Source organism: Hypanus sabinus, chromosome 10, assembly GCF_030144855.1.
Source record: "Hypanus sabinus isolate sHypSab1 chromosome 10, sHypSab1.hap1, whole genome shotgun sequence".
In the NCBI taxonomy this organism is placed as follows: Eukaryota; Metazoa; Chordata; class Chondrichthyes; order Myliobatiformes; family Dasyatidae; genus Hypanus; species Hypanus sabinus.
The window spans coordinates 41,163,976-41,178,259 of NC_082715.1; positions in this window are offsets into that span (position 1 = coordinate 41,163,976).

Sequence of the window (14,284 nt, forward strand, 5' to 3'; positions counted from 1 at the left end):
CAGGTGCTTTGTATATTTAATGCTTGTCTTGTTTAAGTGTATGTTTGATGTTTACAATTGTCGTGGTTTCTTGTGCCCCACAAACGACCAGGAGACGCAGAAGATTTTTCAAGAAGGGTTAAACTTTAATTTGCTAATCAAAGCTGAGACAGTCAGTGAGCTAGTCGCTGATTGCCCACCAATCCTTGTACATAGCACTTTTATAGCAATCTCCTGGTTTAGTTGCATTAGCATATCCAATATCTATAGTTGTGTATCACATGTACATCCACCACTATTGTTTCTACCTATTGAAACATGTTCTAATATATGTTCTATCATGTTCTAATCTACATCACTTAGCTACCTCTCATTAACACACCATTATAATCTACATCTCTTAGCTAGCCTCTCATTAACACCCCATTATCTTCTACATTCTTAAGGTTTCATTCTCCTACTAAATTGGATACATGCATAGCAAAATAGCAAGCTCAAAGCTGACTACATAGTTTTGGTTACACAGCAAACAAAGCAACTTTTATACTCCAATATAATCAGGTTTGGACTCATTTCAGTCAGAATGCTGATCTCAATGGACATTAGACATAAATAAAAAGACTTAATCAGAGATTGTGAATGCTAACTCTACAACTATTGGATGCTGAGATTACACTGGTCCTCTGTTCAGTGCTGTACCTCAGAGCAGTGATTGGATCTCTAGATCAAACACTCACAGGTGCATACTCCTCTCTAGTCTAAAGAAAACATCACTATTGTTGTGCGCTGCTGGGCTGAAAACCTAGCATGCATCCCTGCTCTACCCACTGCTGGTAACCTGTTACAAGTCCCTCCTCTCTGCAGGCACTGCCATAGCAATTACATATGGGTCAATGTAGAGAGTTGCCTCTGAGGATGGATGGGGCGAGCTGTGCAAGTAGAGTGTCTGTTCAGCTGTCAGAGCTGTACCCTGGCTAGCAAACTATTACCCAGAGCTCACAGTGCCCAGTCCTTGTGTTAACACACTGCACAGATACTTCAATTACTAATCATTCTTAGATGGATCCTGTACAATAGAAGCTGCTGTCTCTGTTCTCTTGTTTGGCTGTACATGCACCAAAACCAGTGAACACTTTGAGTTGCTACAACAGTGAACTCTCTGGGTTGGGAGAGCTGCGTAGGCAGATAAAGAGAGGAGGACACATCAATTTCTAACGTATCCAATAAATGGTGAGAGAGACTGTAGGAACCAAGCAGCTTGTCAACACAAGTGCTCCCTGTGCCCAACAGGGACCCACATATCTGATGTTAACTCAGTGCAGAGCAGCTGCACTGCTTACATTAGCCCAGCAAACACCTACTATCACAAGCAGCCTCTTTACACTGAGCAGGGCAAGTTCATTGCTGAATTTTTTCCACGTCTCTGGAATAGTGACAAGTCACAATAAGGAGATATAGCATAGCAATGTTGTCAGTAACGTATCTCAACAGCTATAACTTTCTAATGACCCATCTAGGCACTAATCCCATTAGTGCTCACATGAATGCATCTTAAGCACTGTAAGGCACCAGTGAATACTGATTTCCACAATTGCGTGCACTTAAAAACATATCCTAAGATCACATACTTTATATCATGTTCCAAAATAATATTTACAACTAGATAAATGTTTGCTTAAACTTAAAATAACTATTTAATCATTCTGAACACAAAATTGATGTCTTTGGCTACTAGCTATGGCACAGTTGTTAGTGCCCTCAGTTTTAGTTTGGAAGTTGTGGGTTAAATCCTTTAGAGAATACAGCATAAATTTGGGTGAATTTATAGGATCCCATACACTGCTTTGAACTACACGGATGAACTCATTATGGTATTCTGGCCAGTATTTGACACTGTTAATATCACTAAGAAAGCAGTTATCTATTGAATATCATATTTCTGTTATGGGAGTTTGATTTGCAGTCTATTCCTCCAGTAATGATAGCTCCTCAAAAGTTGTGCAAGTTTTATTACGCCCTGAGATCATGAAGGATGCCATATAAAATGTCTTTTTTATTTTATGGCTTCAGACATCTATCATCCTTTCTCTGGTATCAGAGTTTCCTATGGTCAAGTTACTAACAGAAGATCTGCAGATGTTGGAAATCAAAGCAACACACACAAATGCAGGGCCTGTCCTGATGAAGGGTCTTGGCCTGAAACATCGTCAGTTTACTCTGCTGCCTGGCCTGCTGAGTTCCTGCAGCATTTTGTGTGTGTTGCCTAGAGTTTCCTATGGCCTCAATTATAATTAAAATGATATTTTAATTCTCTATTCCATATTTCATTGCATATTACATAATATTGATATGGTCCTGTTTAATGTTTGCTTCCTCGTAACAGGGCTTTCCAGAGGTTTGAGTTCAATTCCGGCATATCTGTAAGGAGCTTCTGGTGGAATGCATGGGTTTCCCCCAGGTGTACCGGTTTTCTGCCACAGTCCAAAGTTGTACGGGGTAGGCTAATTGGTCATTGTAAATTGTTCCACGATTAGGATAGGGTTAAATCGACTTGGCAGTGCATCTCTAAATAAATAAATATGCAGTACATGCTCCCAATCGCCAGCTTGAAGCATAATTATGGTGCCTTTACCTGCCAGGATGGGTTTTTTATATTTCATTTTTCAAGATCTGTATACTGCAGGCAGAACTGGCATTTATTGCCCATCTCCACTGCACATACAAGGACAAGGATGGGCCACCACTTGAAACAGTGCAGTTGGTCTAGTGAAGGGACTCCCACAACATGGAGACAGCAGCGATGAAGGAAAACCAATATATTTCCATCTAAGGGTGGTGTCTGACCTGAAGGCACAGGAGGCTGCAGATGCTATAATATGGAGTGAAAGAAAAACTGCTGGAGAAACTCAGTACGTCAGGCAGCATCTCTGGAAGCAAAGGGGATGATCAATGTTTCAGGTTGAGATATTGCATCAGGATGTGGCCACAGAAGTTGCTGAGTTTCTCCAACAGTTTTTTTTTGCTGAAGATGTTGCTGTTCTCCTGGACATCCAGCCCTTTTCCTTAGTGGCTGAGGTTATGGCATGCATGGTTTCTTAAATGCATTTAAAAGCCAAAAACCATTAACAGCTGAGAAAATGGTGACTCAATGGCATAGCTCCAGCAACCCAGATTCATTCCTGACCTCTAATGTGTTTCATGGGGTTTCCTCCTGAGTGATGGTCTCCAAACACTGCGAGTGTGCAGGTTGGTAAATCATTTGGCCATGTATGTAGGTAAATGGAGAAATCATGGGAGGTGCAATTTGATTAGGATTATGGGAAGAATGAAATGGAATTACTTTAGGTGCTTGCTTAATGGTTAATGCAAATGCTTTTATTCAGTATGAGCAATGCCCAGGGCTCTACCTTTTTGAGAGCCAAGAACCACAGCAAAATCTTTGGGGTCAGGATAGTCGATGTCTGCAAGAAGGAACTCTTCAAAGACTTCCTCAGTTGCAATTCTGTCTTTGACAGGACTCCATTCCACGTGTTCAGACAAGCTTTGTTGCGACTCCTGGCCAACAGGAAATGCGGAGGTGCGTTTATCCAAACTCAAAAATAACAAAGCACTGAGGGCAGATGGCATCACTGCAGAAATCGTAACAATTGTGGGAAGGAGCTTCAGTGACGAGCGTAGAGCAATACAGAACTGGAACAGGCTCTTTGGCCCAGCATGTCTTTGCGAACAAACCACAGTCTCACTCTCATTATCTGCTATCTCACTGTTTGTTTCATAAGGCCATAAATATAGGAGCAGACTTAAGCCATTTGGCCCATTGAGTCTGGTCCATCATGGTTGATTTATTATCAACCATGATTTATTACCCCTCTCAACCCCATTTTCTTGCCTTTTCCCCATAACCTTTAACACCCTGACTAATCAAGAACCTATCAACCTCTGCTTCAAATACACCCAATGAATCTGAAGAGGAATAACTTCAGGGGACTGCACTGATGTTTTCATGACCAATCATGACTTGTAGAATCTGAAGAGAATTTGACAAAAATGCTGGTAGAATAAAAATGGGCTGACTGAGTTGGTGTGGACCCAAGGGCCTGTTCCCAAGCTGTGGCTTTCTATTTTTACTTACAGCAGGATGACAAAATGTGAAAAGTGGAAGAGCAGGTGTGGAAAATGAACAGAGTATTCCAATGAACAGGGGACAAAACATGAACTGTGATGTGTGCACAAAACCTGCATGATTCTTGTTGTCTCTGAACAATAAGAATACATGGACAACAAGAATCATGCAAATTATTTATTGTCTCTGGGTTGTTTCAATGTAGGACTGTACATTAATCACAGGATAACTTCTAAGTTACAATTTCACAGTTGTGTTATCACATAATTCCATGAACAATTAGACAATTATATAAAAATATTTTAAATCATCCTATGCTCATTGATAAGATTTCTCAAACCAGGAGGTTTATGCATTCTCACAGCTACACTTGCACCATTCAGTTTGAAACCTGCCAGCCATTAATGGAAAATGTCAAATTATATGTTCAGTCATATTTATTCTATTTCTCCATGGTATTTAACAATAGATAATTATGGAAATTTTGTCCCCAGAGCTCAGTTGTTATCCATTTTTGAGCTCCCCTGTTTAAAGGCAGAATGCTGGTTTTGTCTCTGACAATGGTCACATGAAAAAACATGAACTATCTTTAGAGAATTTGTTCTCTTGAGGGAATATTTTTCACCTTCTTACACATAAACCAGTTTATAATAGCTACCAAAGTGGCAGATGCTTCCAATTTACCTATAGATGTAGAACAATATAAATAAATTAGCAAGAATTACAGAAAAATAGCCAATGATAACACTCTGTTAGGCTCATTCTACAATTGTAAAGCAAGGAACAAATCTGCTAGAACAGATAATAGAAATTTGGTAAATCCTGCTGTATCATAAGCAAAGGATGTTGTATTTTTATATGATAGTGAGCAACATTCAGAATCCATGGCTGTAATTCTTATTTGAAAATTGAAGTTGAGACAGTGCTGCATAGCAGTAGTCAGGTCGCTGGGAAAGCCTCATACAACGGTTCCATTTGGCCTGGGACTGCAGGATTTCCATGACTTGAAGAGGAGCATCGAGAGCAGCACTGTGAGTTTGAACATAAAGTTTGTGAAATATTGAAAATCACGCTGTCTGATATTTTGCTATGCAAAATCTAGAGACGTTTATTTCTGTTGCACTGCAGAGGGGATTGGGGGTGGAGACCACTGGATTGTTCTTGCACTGACTTCTGAATTGTGCAATTTATGAAGAAATAGAGATGGCTGACTGTACCTGTGTAGGTTTGTGGAAGGACAGAAATAAACCTCAGCTCTACCAAACAGCTTGAATTTAAAGAGACAGCATTTCTAACAGAATATCCAGTACTTTGGAATATGGGAGGCACAAGGAAGGCAGGTCTGCAGCATACTTAGGGAAAGATTGCTGTACTTATCAGATGGGTTTTTTTTTTTGCTTGGGCACAATCAGGAAAATGGACTCAGACTTATTCCTGGTTAATTTTTTGAGATTACATTAATATTTTGCGTAATTGGAAGATTTCCATGGGCCAGTGTAGCTGAATGTACTTGACTCTTCTTACATTAAAAATATTCTTTGATATATTTAAGACTAATAATTTCCTTGTTATAAAAGACAAAATTGTGATAAAAAGAAAGCTTAATAACATATGTCACTAATGATTTAAAATTGTTTAGAAGATACACTGAGCAGTTTGTAAATTTAAATGGAGTCGACAGGTCAGTTTGTTCTTAAACTAAATACTTTTGAAATAAAATTATTTAAAAACTTCTGTTGTAGTGTCCATGTGTCCAAAAATTGCGGTACAATTTGAAGAGCTTCCTAAGGCAGCTGAAACATTGAATGCCTAATTGGTGAGGGAATTGAATCTGAACCATTATTATCTTCTATCCCTTGGGACAGAGGATGATTGGTTTCCACTCCGTTTCTAAGCAGTGGAAGATGCCTGGGCATAATTTATTTTTGCCAGCCAATACATTGCCTTGACTAAATAAAATCTATCTCTACTGCCATCCAGGAGAGAAAAGCCTAAAGATAACATCACCCAGTAAGGGAAGAAATATATCTTCACTAAAGATCTAAGTGACCTGAACCCTAGTTCCAGTTAGAAGAATTCTGTACATTTTAGAGATGTCACCCTATTCTTCTAAACTCTAAGGAATTAAAGATCAAGGAACCAGTGTCTTGAATTTTCCCCGACCATTATCATCAGTGAACATACCCGCATCTGAAATTTATTATGGAAGATCTTTGATAAAGGTTTGGAAATGGTTGAACCAAGGACACTACCCAGATGATAGTGATGTCCTGAGACAGTGATGATTGACCTCTAATAATCAGTATAATCTATATTTGTGCGAGGTATTACTCCAGCATCCGAGTCTCTTCCTATTTTCCCAAAGAGTTCAGTTTTACTGGTCTCTTTAATGACACACTGTTTCAAATGGCTCTTTCAGTCACAGATGTGAAGAAAACACAAAATGGACATTAATGAGCAGGATAATAATACTTAAATGCTACTTGATGCACCAGTCACTATGAGTGTGAGTGGACTGAGTAGTAATTTGCAGAGTAAATGTAACTTTTTGTAATGGACCAAGACATAAGTAGCCTTTTATAATTTACCTTGTACCCATGTTGGAGTGCTCTACTGGTAATAGTTTTGCTCAGGCCCCATTTAATTCTGGAACACAAATTTTCACTACTGTACTGAATATGTTCCTTTGGTCCAATAACTTATGCTATATCCAGTGTTCTCAGCTTGTTACATGATGTTGCGTGGGATGAATCACATTCGCTGAAGATTGCTATCTGTAATGGTGGAATCATAGTCTCCACTACTGAGTGGGCATAGTTGCCAGCTAGCAAATATGATTACAGTTTCGTTTTGTATGCTGTTTATAAGCATACTTGTGGGGATCAATTGTGAAAGATGTTGAGAATGAGGGGGAGATTTGTCTTTTTCAGGGGTTTTTGATATTCATCACAGAATTTGTGAAAATAATTGCACATGGACTTTTTAAATAAGTAAACTTAAAGTCTTTAAAAGTACTTTGGATTGTAGCCATTGAAATCATTTTAAGTTCAGACATTTCCCTGTGCAAAATATCACAGCACATAATCTATTTCAGACTGATGCAAAATAGTCTAATTATAAAATTGTAAGACATAGGAGCAGAATTGGGCTTTTTGGCCTATTGAGTCTGCTCCACCATTTCATCATTGTTCCATATTTCCTCTCAGCCCCAGTCTCCTGCCTTCTCCCCGTATCCTTCATGCCCTGAAACTATCATCTATCAACCTCTGCTTTAAATATACCTACAGACTTGGTCTCCACAGCTGCCTGTGGCAACAAACTCCACAGATTCACCACTTTCTGGCTTAACAAACAGGAAGAGCTCTTTATTTTCACATGTCAGAACATGTTTTCTTCAAATCCATGTATTTCAAAGAGAAGGGAGAGAGAAAAAACAAGGAAAGCTTGTTGATGAATAATTGACCAGGAACGTAGTCTGAAAATAGCTCTGAAGACAGAGTTGGTTTTATTAAGACTGGACAGACAGGTAGTTAAGGCTTCAAGGAACAGTTTTTGGTCCTCAATTATTTATGATTCATAACTGTCCAAGTTTGCTGACATTGCACAAGTAAAAGGGAAGGCATATTTTGATGAACATATTTAGATTCTGCAAGATATTATAGACAGGTTGAGTGAGTTGATGGAAATATGCCAATGGAGTTTAATGTTGGAGAGTGTGACATCATACACTTCTGTAAGAAGAATCAAAAGGCTTATTATCTAAATTAAGATTTAATTAGACCTATCAAATTAATGCAGGCTTCTCGGAGAGCAATCACATCCTCCCCTCCCCCTATTTTCCCCGTCATATTCCTGGAAATAATTGTTTCTGAAAAGAAAATCTATTTTGAAAGCACTAGGTGGTTATATCTATCATCTGTACAGGCAATCAGTTCCAGATCTTGCCCTCTCATTATGCTGTGAAAATGTGGAAAGTGCTGTTCACCTCGAAAAGTAGGATACTTTATTGTGTAAATAATCTATTTCTATGAATGCTATATTTATGTCTTTATTATTTAGCAGGAACCCACTCCTGACATTTTACTATATTTCTGTTGCTGTCACCTTATAAATCTGCATGTTGCTTATCGTTGGAGGACTGTGATCTGATGAGCAGTTTGAAATGTGATTACCAGCTTTTGAACTGCACAAAGAATTCAATGGACTCAGAAGGCAGCTAATAATTCAATATAATAATTAAGAGATATTTATTTGGTGTGCTAATCCATTTATAGGTGACTGGATTTCCTCACAGAAACCATCTCTCAGGCAGAAGTACAATGATGGAAGAACTCCATCCAAAAATGATGGATGGTTGGGAGGCCCATGATGGAACTGGCTGAGTTTTCAACCCTCCGTAGCCTTTTCCAATCCTCAGCATTAGCCCCTCCATACCCTACAGTGATGCAACCAGTGAAAATGCTCTCCATGGTAGTTCTGTAGAAACTTACTAGAGTCTTTGGTGACATACCAAATCTACTCAAGCTCTTAATGAAATATAGCTACTGGTGTGATGCCTTTGTCATTGCATCAATATGTTGAAACCATGATAGATCTTCTGAGATGTTGACACCCAGGAACTTGAAGCTGCTCACCTTTTCCACCTCTGACCCCTAAATGAGAACCAGTGTGTTTGCTTCTGACTTCCCCTTGTTGCAGTCCACAGTCATTTCATTGGTCTTACTGACATTGAGTGCAAGGTTGGTGCTGCAACACCACTCAGCAAACTGATGTATATCTCACTCTTGTACATCATTTGAGATTCTGTCAACAATGGTTGTATCATCAGCAAATTTATATGTGGCATTTGAACTGTGCCTACCCACACAATCATGAGTGTAAAAGTAGAGCAGTGGTCTAAGCAAACAACTTTGAGGTGTCCCAATGTTGATTGTCAGCAAGGTGCAGATGTTATTTGCAATCCACACTGATTGATCTCCCAATGACGAAGTTGAGGATCAAGTTGCAAAGGGGGATACAGGGGCCTAGTACTGAGGGGATGATAATGTTAAGTGTGGAGCAATAATCAACAAACTTGGGTCTCACTGTTGTCCGGGTGGCCTAATGCTGAGTGGAGAGGCAAAGAGATTGCATTGGCTGTAGATCAATTATAGTGATAAGCAAACTGCAGCATGTCCAGATCCTTGCTTAAGCCAAAGTTAGTTCTACCTATGACCAATTACTGAAAAAGCTTCATCACGGTACTTGTAATGCAAATGCTATTGGGTGATAGTCGTTGAGGCATTTTGCCCTGCTGTTCTTAGGTGCCCAAAGGAGGTGGAACCTCTGACTGCAGCAGTGAGATACTGAATCTGTCCTTAAACACTCCAGCCAGATGGTTAGCACAGGTTTTCAGTGCCTTGCCAGGTACACCATCGGGATCTGATGCCTTGTGAAGGATCCCCCTCTTGAAGTTCAAGTTCAGGTTTATTGTTATACATGTATACTGCCAACCGAAACTATATTCCTTCAGATCAAGGTGCACAACACAGTACATGTAACTCACACACAACACATAGAATATATATTATCAAAAAAAATTAACAAATGATAAAATATATTCCAGAAGATTGACATTAAGTTGAAAGATGTTCAGATGTCATCTCTGAGACAGATATCACAGGGTCAGCACATGCTGCAGAGATTCATGCAGGTATAGTTTTATTGTCCCTTTCAAAGCATGCATAAAAGTCATGTAGCTCATCAGGGAGTGAAGTATCACAGCCAATTATGATGTTAGGTTTCACCTTGTAGGAAGTATTGGCCTGCAAATCTTGAAATAGCTGACATGCATCCGATTTTATCACCATATTCACTTGGAATTGTTTTTCCACTCTTAAGATGGTCTTAAGTAAGTCATACTTGGAATTCTTGTAGATTTCTGAATCACCAGTCTTGAACACCACAGATCTAGCCTCAGCGGACTGTGAATCTCATGGTTCATTAATGGTTTCTGGTATGGGTATATTCTCAAATGCACACCCTGATCCACACAGGACCTGATGAAGTTGCTAACAGCTGTGGCATATTCATTCAGATCCAAAGATGAATCCCTAAATGTGGTACAGTCCACTGATAAATACATTGGGAGGGCAGAAGAGAGGGACATGGGTGGAGCATGTGGTTTGGTGGGTTTGAAGTGTGGATTACTGGAAGCTGGAGAATTCAGTTTTGATGCTACGGGGATGGAGACCATCCAGGTGGAATGTAAGGTGATGCTATTTTAGTTTGTGTTTAACCTCATCATGGCAAGTGGAGGAGTCTGAAGATAGACACTTTGATGTGGGAATGGGAGAATTATGTAAAGTGTTTGGCAACCAGGAGATTCAGTTTACCCTGGTAGACAGTGCAGGTGTTCATTGAAGTGGTCTCTTAATCTAAACTGGTCTCACCAATATAAAGCTATGTACTAATGAAACTAATTGAATATTACTGAAATATTAAATACACTACACTTCTTCTTGCTTAGCTATAAACTACACACACACACACAAACAAAAGGTTTGTGAACCCTGTAGGAAATATGAACTAAAATATGATCAGATCTTCTTAAATCTAGATAAAGAGAACACAATTAAATAAAGAATACAAAAGCATGATATTTGTTCACTTATTTATTGAGAAAATTATCCAATATTACATGCATTTATTGGAAAAAGTATGCTTTCAGTAACTGGTGCGACCTCCTTGTACAGCAATGACTTCAACCAAAGGTCTCCAGTAACTGTTGATCAGTCCTGCATGTCAGCTTGGAGGAATTTTAGGGCTTTCCTCTTTACCCAACTTTCCGCTTCCACTCTGGGATGTTGGTGGGTTTCCTCTTCCTTCAGGTCCTTTCACAACATTTCAATGGGATTAAGGTCAGGATTTTGACTTGGTCATTCCAAAACACAGATTTTCTTCCTTTTGGACCATTCTGTTGATGATTAATCTTGTCTTTCGGATCATTGTCTTGTTGTATTATCTAATTTCTTTTAAGCTTCAAGTGACAGACTGCTACTCTGGCACTCTCCTGTAATATGTCTTGATAAAATTTTGAGTTCTTTGTTCCTTCAATGATTGCAAGCTGTCCAAGCACTGAGGCAGCAAAGCAGCCCCAAACCATGATCCTCCTTTCACCATGCTCTACAGTTGGGATGAGGTTTTGGTGTTGGTGTGCAGTGCCCTCTTTCCTCCAAACATAGCAGTGTGCATTTCTAACAAGAAGTTCAACTTTAGTCTCATCTGTCCACAGAAGCATTGTAGAATATCTAGGTAGTCTTTTGCAACTTGAGATGTGCAGCAATGATTTTTGTAGAGCAGTGGCTTCCTCCGTGGTGTCCTTCCATGAACACTATTCGTGTTTTGTGTTTTTCTTAAGGTGGACTCATGAACAGAGACCTTAGCAAGTTCTAGAGATCTCCACAGGACTTTTGTTGTTACCCTTAGATTCTTTTTCACCTGCTTCAGAATTGCACATTGTGCTCTTGGTGTGATGTCCACTCCTAGGGAGAGTAGCAACAGTACTGAGTTTCCTCCATTTGTAGACAATATCTCTTACTGTGGACTGATGAACACTCATGTCCTTAGAAATGCTTTTGCAGCCTTGTCCAGCTTCATACAGCTCTACAATTCTTCTAAGGTCCTCTGAAAGTTGTTTTGATTGAGGCATGGTGCACATGAACAGATCTTTCTTGAGAAGAGCAGACGCTGTTGGAAACCTGACTTTGCGTGTCTTTCTTATAGGGCAGGACACCTCTACAACCCACACCTTCAATCTCGTCTCATTTATTGGAACACCTGACTCCAAATAGCTTTTGTAGGGGAGATTCACATACTTTTCCAACAAATACATGTAATATTGGATCATTTGTATCAATAAATAAACGAGAAAGTATAATGTTTTTTGTGATACTTATTTAATTGGGTTGTTATCTAGTTTTAGGACTGATGTGAAGGTCAGACTTGAGGCTGTGGAACGATCAAAGGTTCTGGGGCCTCCTCCATAGTCGTGATGGGCAGGTAAGGGTATAAGGAGAGAGACCGAAACAGGAATAGTGAACGAAGAGAGTTCGGAATTTCGAGAACTCGATGTTCATGCCATCATGTTGGAGGCTACCCAGATGTAATAGAAGGTGGTTACTCCTCCAACCTGATTGTGGCTTCATTGTGACAGTAGAGGAAGCTCTGGACTGACACATGCCACATATGAAGCTGCTTAACAACTTAAGAGCTCATTGTATTACATGTAAGATGGATGGTAGGAGGCAAAAAATGGGAATGAAGGAAGCCGTTACTGGTTGGTTATCTGTGGCTAGTGTTGTTCCCTAGTGGTCTGTGTTGGGATCACATCCTTTTACATTATGTGCCAATGATGAGATGATGAAATAGATGGCTTTATGGCTGGGTTTGTGGACCATACAAAGATAGGTGGAACAGGTAGTTCTGAGGAAGTAGATAGGCTACAAAAAGACAAATTAGGAGAATGGGCAAAGACAGAAAATTCAAAAATCGGAGGTGCAAAGGACTAACAAACTTAACTCCTAAACCAACCTAAAGGTTTATTTGCAGGTTGAGTGAGTGGTGAGGAAGACAAATGCAATGTTAGCATTCATTTCAAGAGGACTAGAGTATAAAAGGAAGGATGTATTAGGGAAGGAGGGAGCTGTTCCATTGGGGCAGGCTCCACCGGAACAGTAATGGGACCCGGATCCTGGCAAATCACATATCTAGGGTTGTAGACAGGGCTTTAAACTAACTAGCTGGGGTGGGGGGGGGGGCGGTGTTCAACAGATTGGAGAAGTATGGATAAAGTAAAAGAGAAAAGTGTGGATAAAGATAAAGTAAATCCTCATAGTATTTGTAACAATGTCAGTGAACTTGTGGCACAAATCAGTATAAAGGGGTATGATTCAGTGGCCATTACAGAAACGTGGTTACAGGGCTGAAAGGATTGGGAATTAAATATTCAAGGATATCAGATAATATGGAAGGATAGGCAGGAAGGTAAGGGAGGTGGGGGTAGTGCTCTTGATTAAGGATGAGATCAGGGTGATAGAGATGATATATGATCTACAGAGCAGAATGTTGAATCCATCTGGGTAGAGATTAGGAATAGTGAAGGGAAAAAAATCACTGGTGGGAGTTGACTATCGGCCACCGAATAATAACATTACAGTGGCACAGGCAATAAACGGAGAAATATCTGAGGCATTTACGGTTGTCGTGGGAGACTTTAATTTGCAAATAGATTGGGTGAATCAAGTTGGTCGAGACAGTCCTGAGGAAGACTTCATAAAATGCAAATGTGTTAGCTTTCTTGAACAACATGTTACTGAACCTACAAGGGAACATGCTATCTTGGAACTAGTCCTGTGCAATGAGACAGGTAAAATTTAGCAAATCTTGTAGTTAGGGATTCTCTTGGAAAGAGTGATCACAGTATGACTGAGTTCCTCATACAAATAGACGGTGCTATAGTTTGATCTAAAACCAGTGCGTTATGCCTAAACAAGGGAAACTACAATAGGATGAGGGAGGAGTTGGATAGGGTTGATGCACCATCAATAACTCACACTGAGACGTAGGCGAGATATCGGCTTTTATTGACTGGAAGAAGGAACCAGGAGTGAGTGTCCATCATACAAGGTCTTGGAGACTGAGGCCGAGCGTCAGGCCGCAGGTCTCCTTTATACAGGGGCCTGTGGGAGGAGCCACAGGAGCAGTCAGCAGGGGCGTGTCCCGACAGGCACATAGTTCACCACAAGGGTAGACTGGGAATACAAGCTATATGGTGGGAAGGTTGAGGAACAGTGGAAGACTTTCAAAGAGATGTTTCATGGTGCTCAGCACAAGTATTGTCCAGTTAAAAGCAAGGGCAGTAAGAGTGGTGAGAGCCAGTCTTGGATAACTAAGGAAATAAAACAAGACATAAAACTAAAAGCTTGTGTGTACTAAGTTGCCAAGAAACTGGATGATTGGGAAAACTTAAAAAAGCAACAAGGAACCACTATGCATGCAATAAAGAAAAAGATAATAGATTATGAAAATAACCTAGTGCAAAATATAAACAGTCAGCTCCATCATGGCCACTGGCTTCCATATTGTCCGGGACATTTTTCGAGGAGTGATGCCTCTAAAAGGCGGCATTCATCATTAAGGACA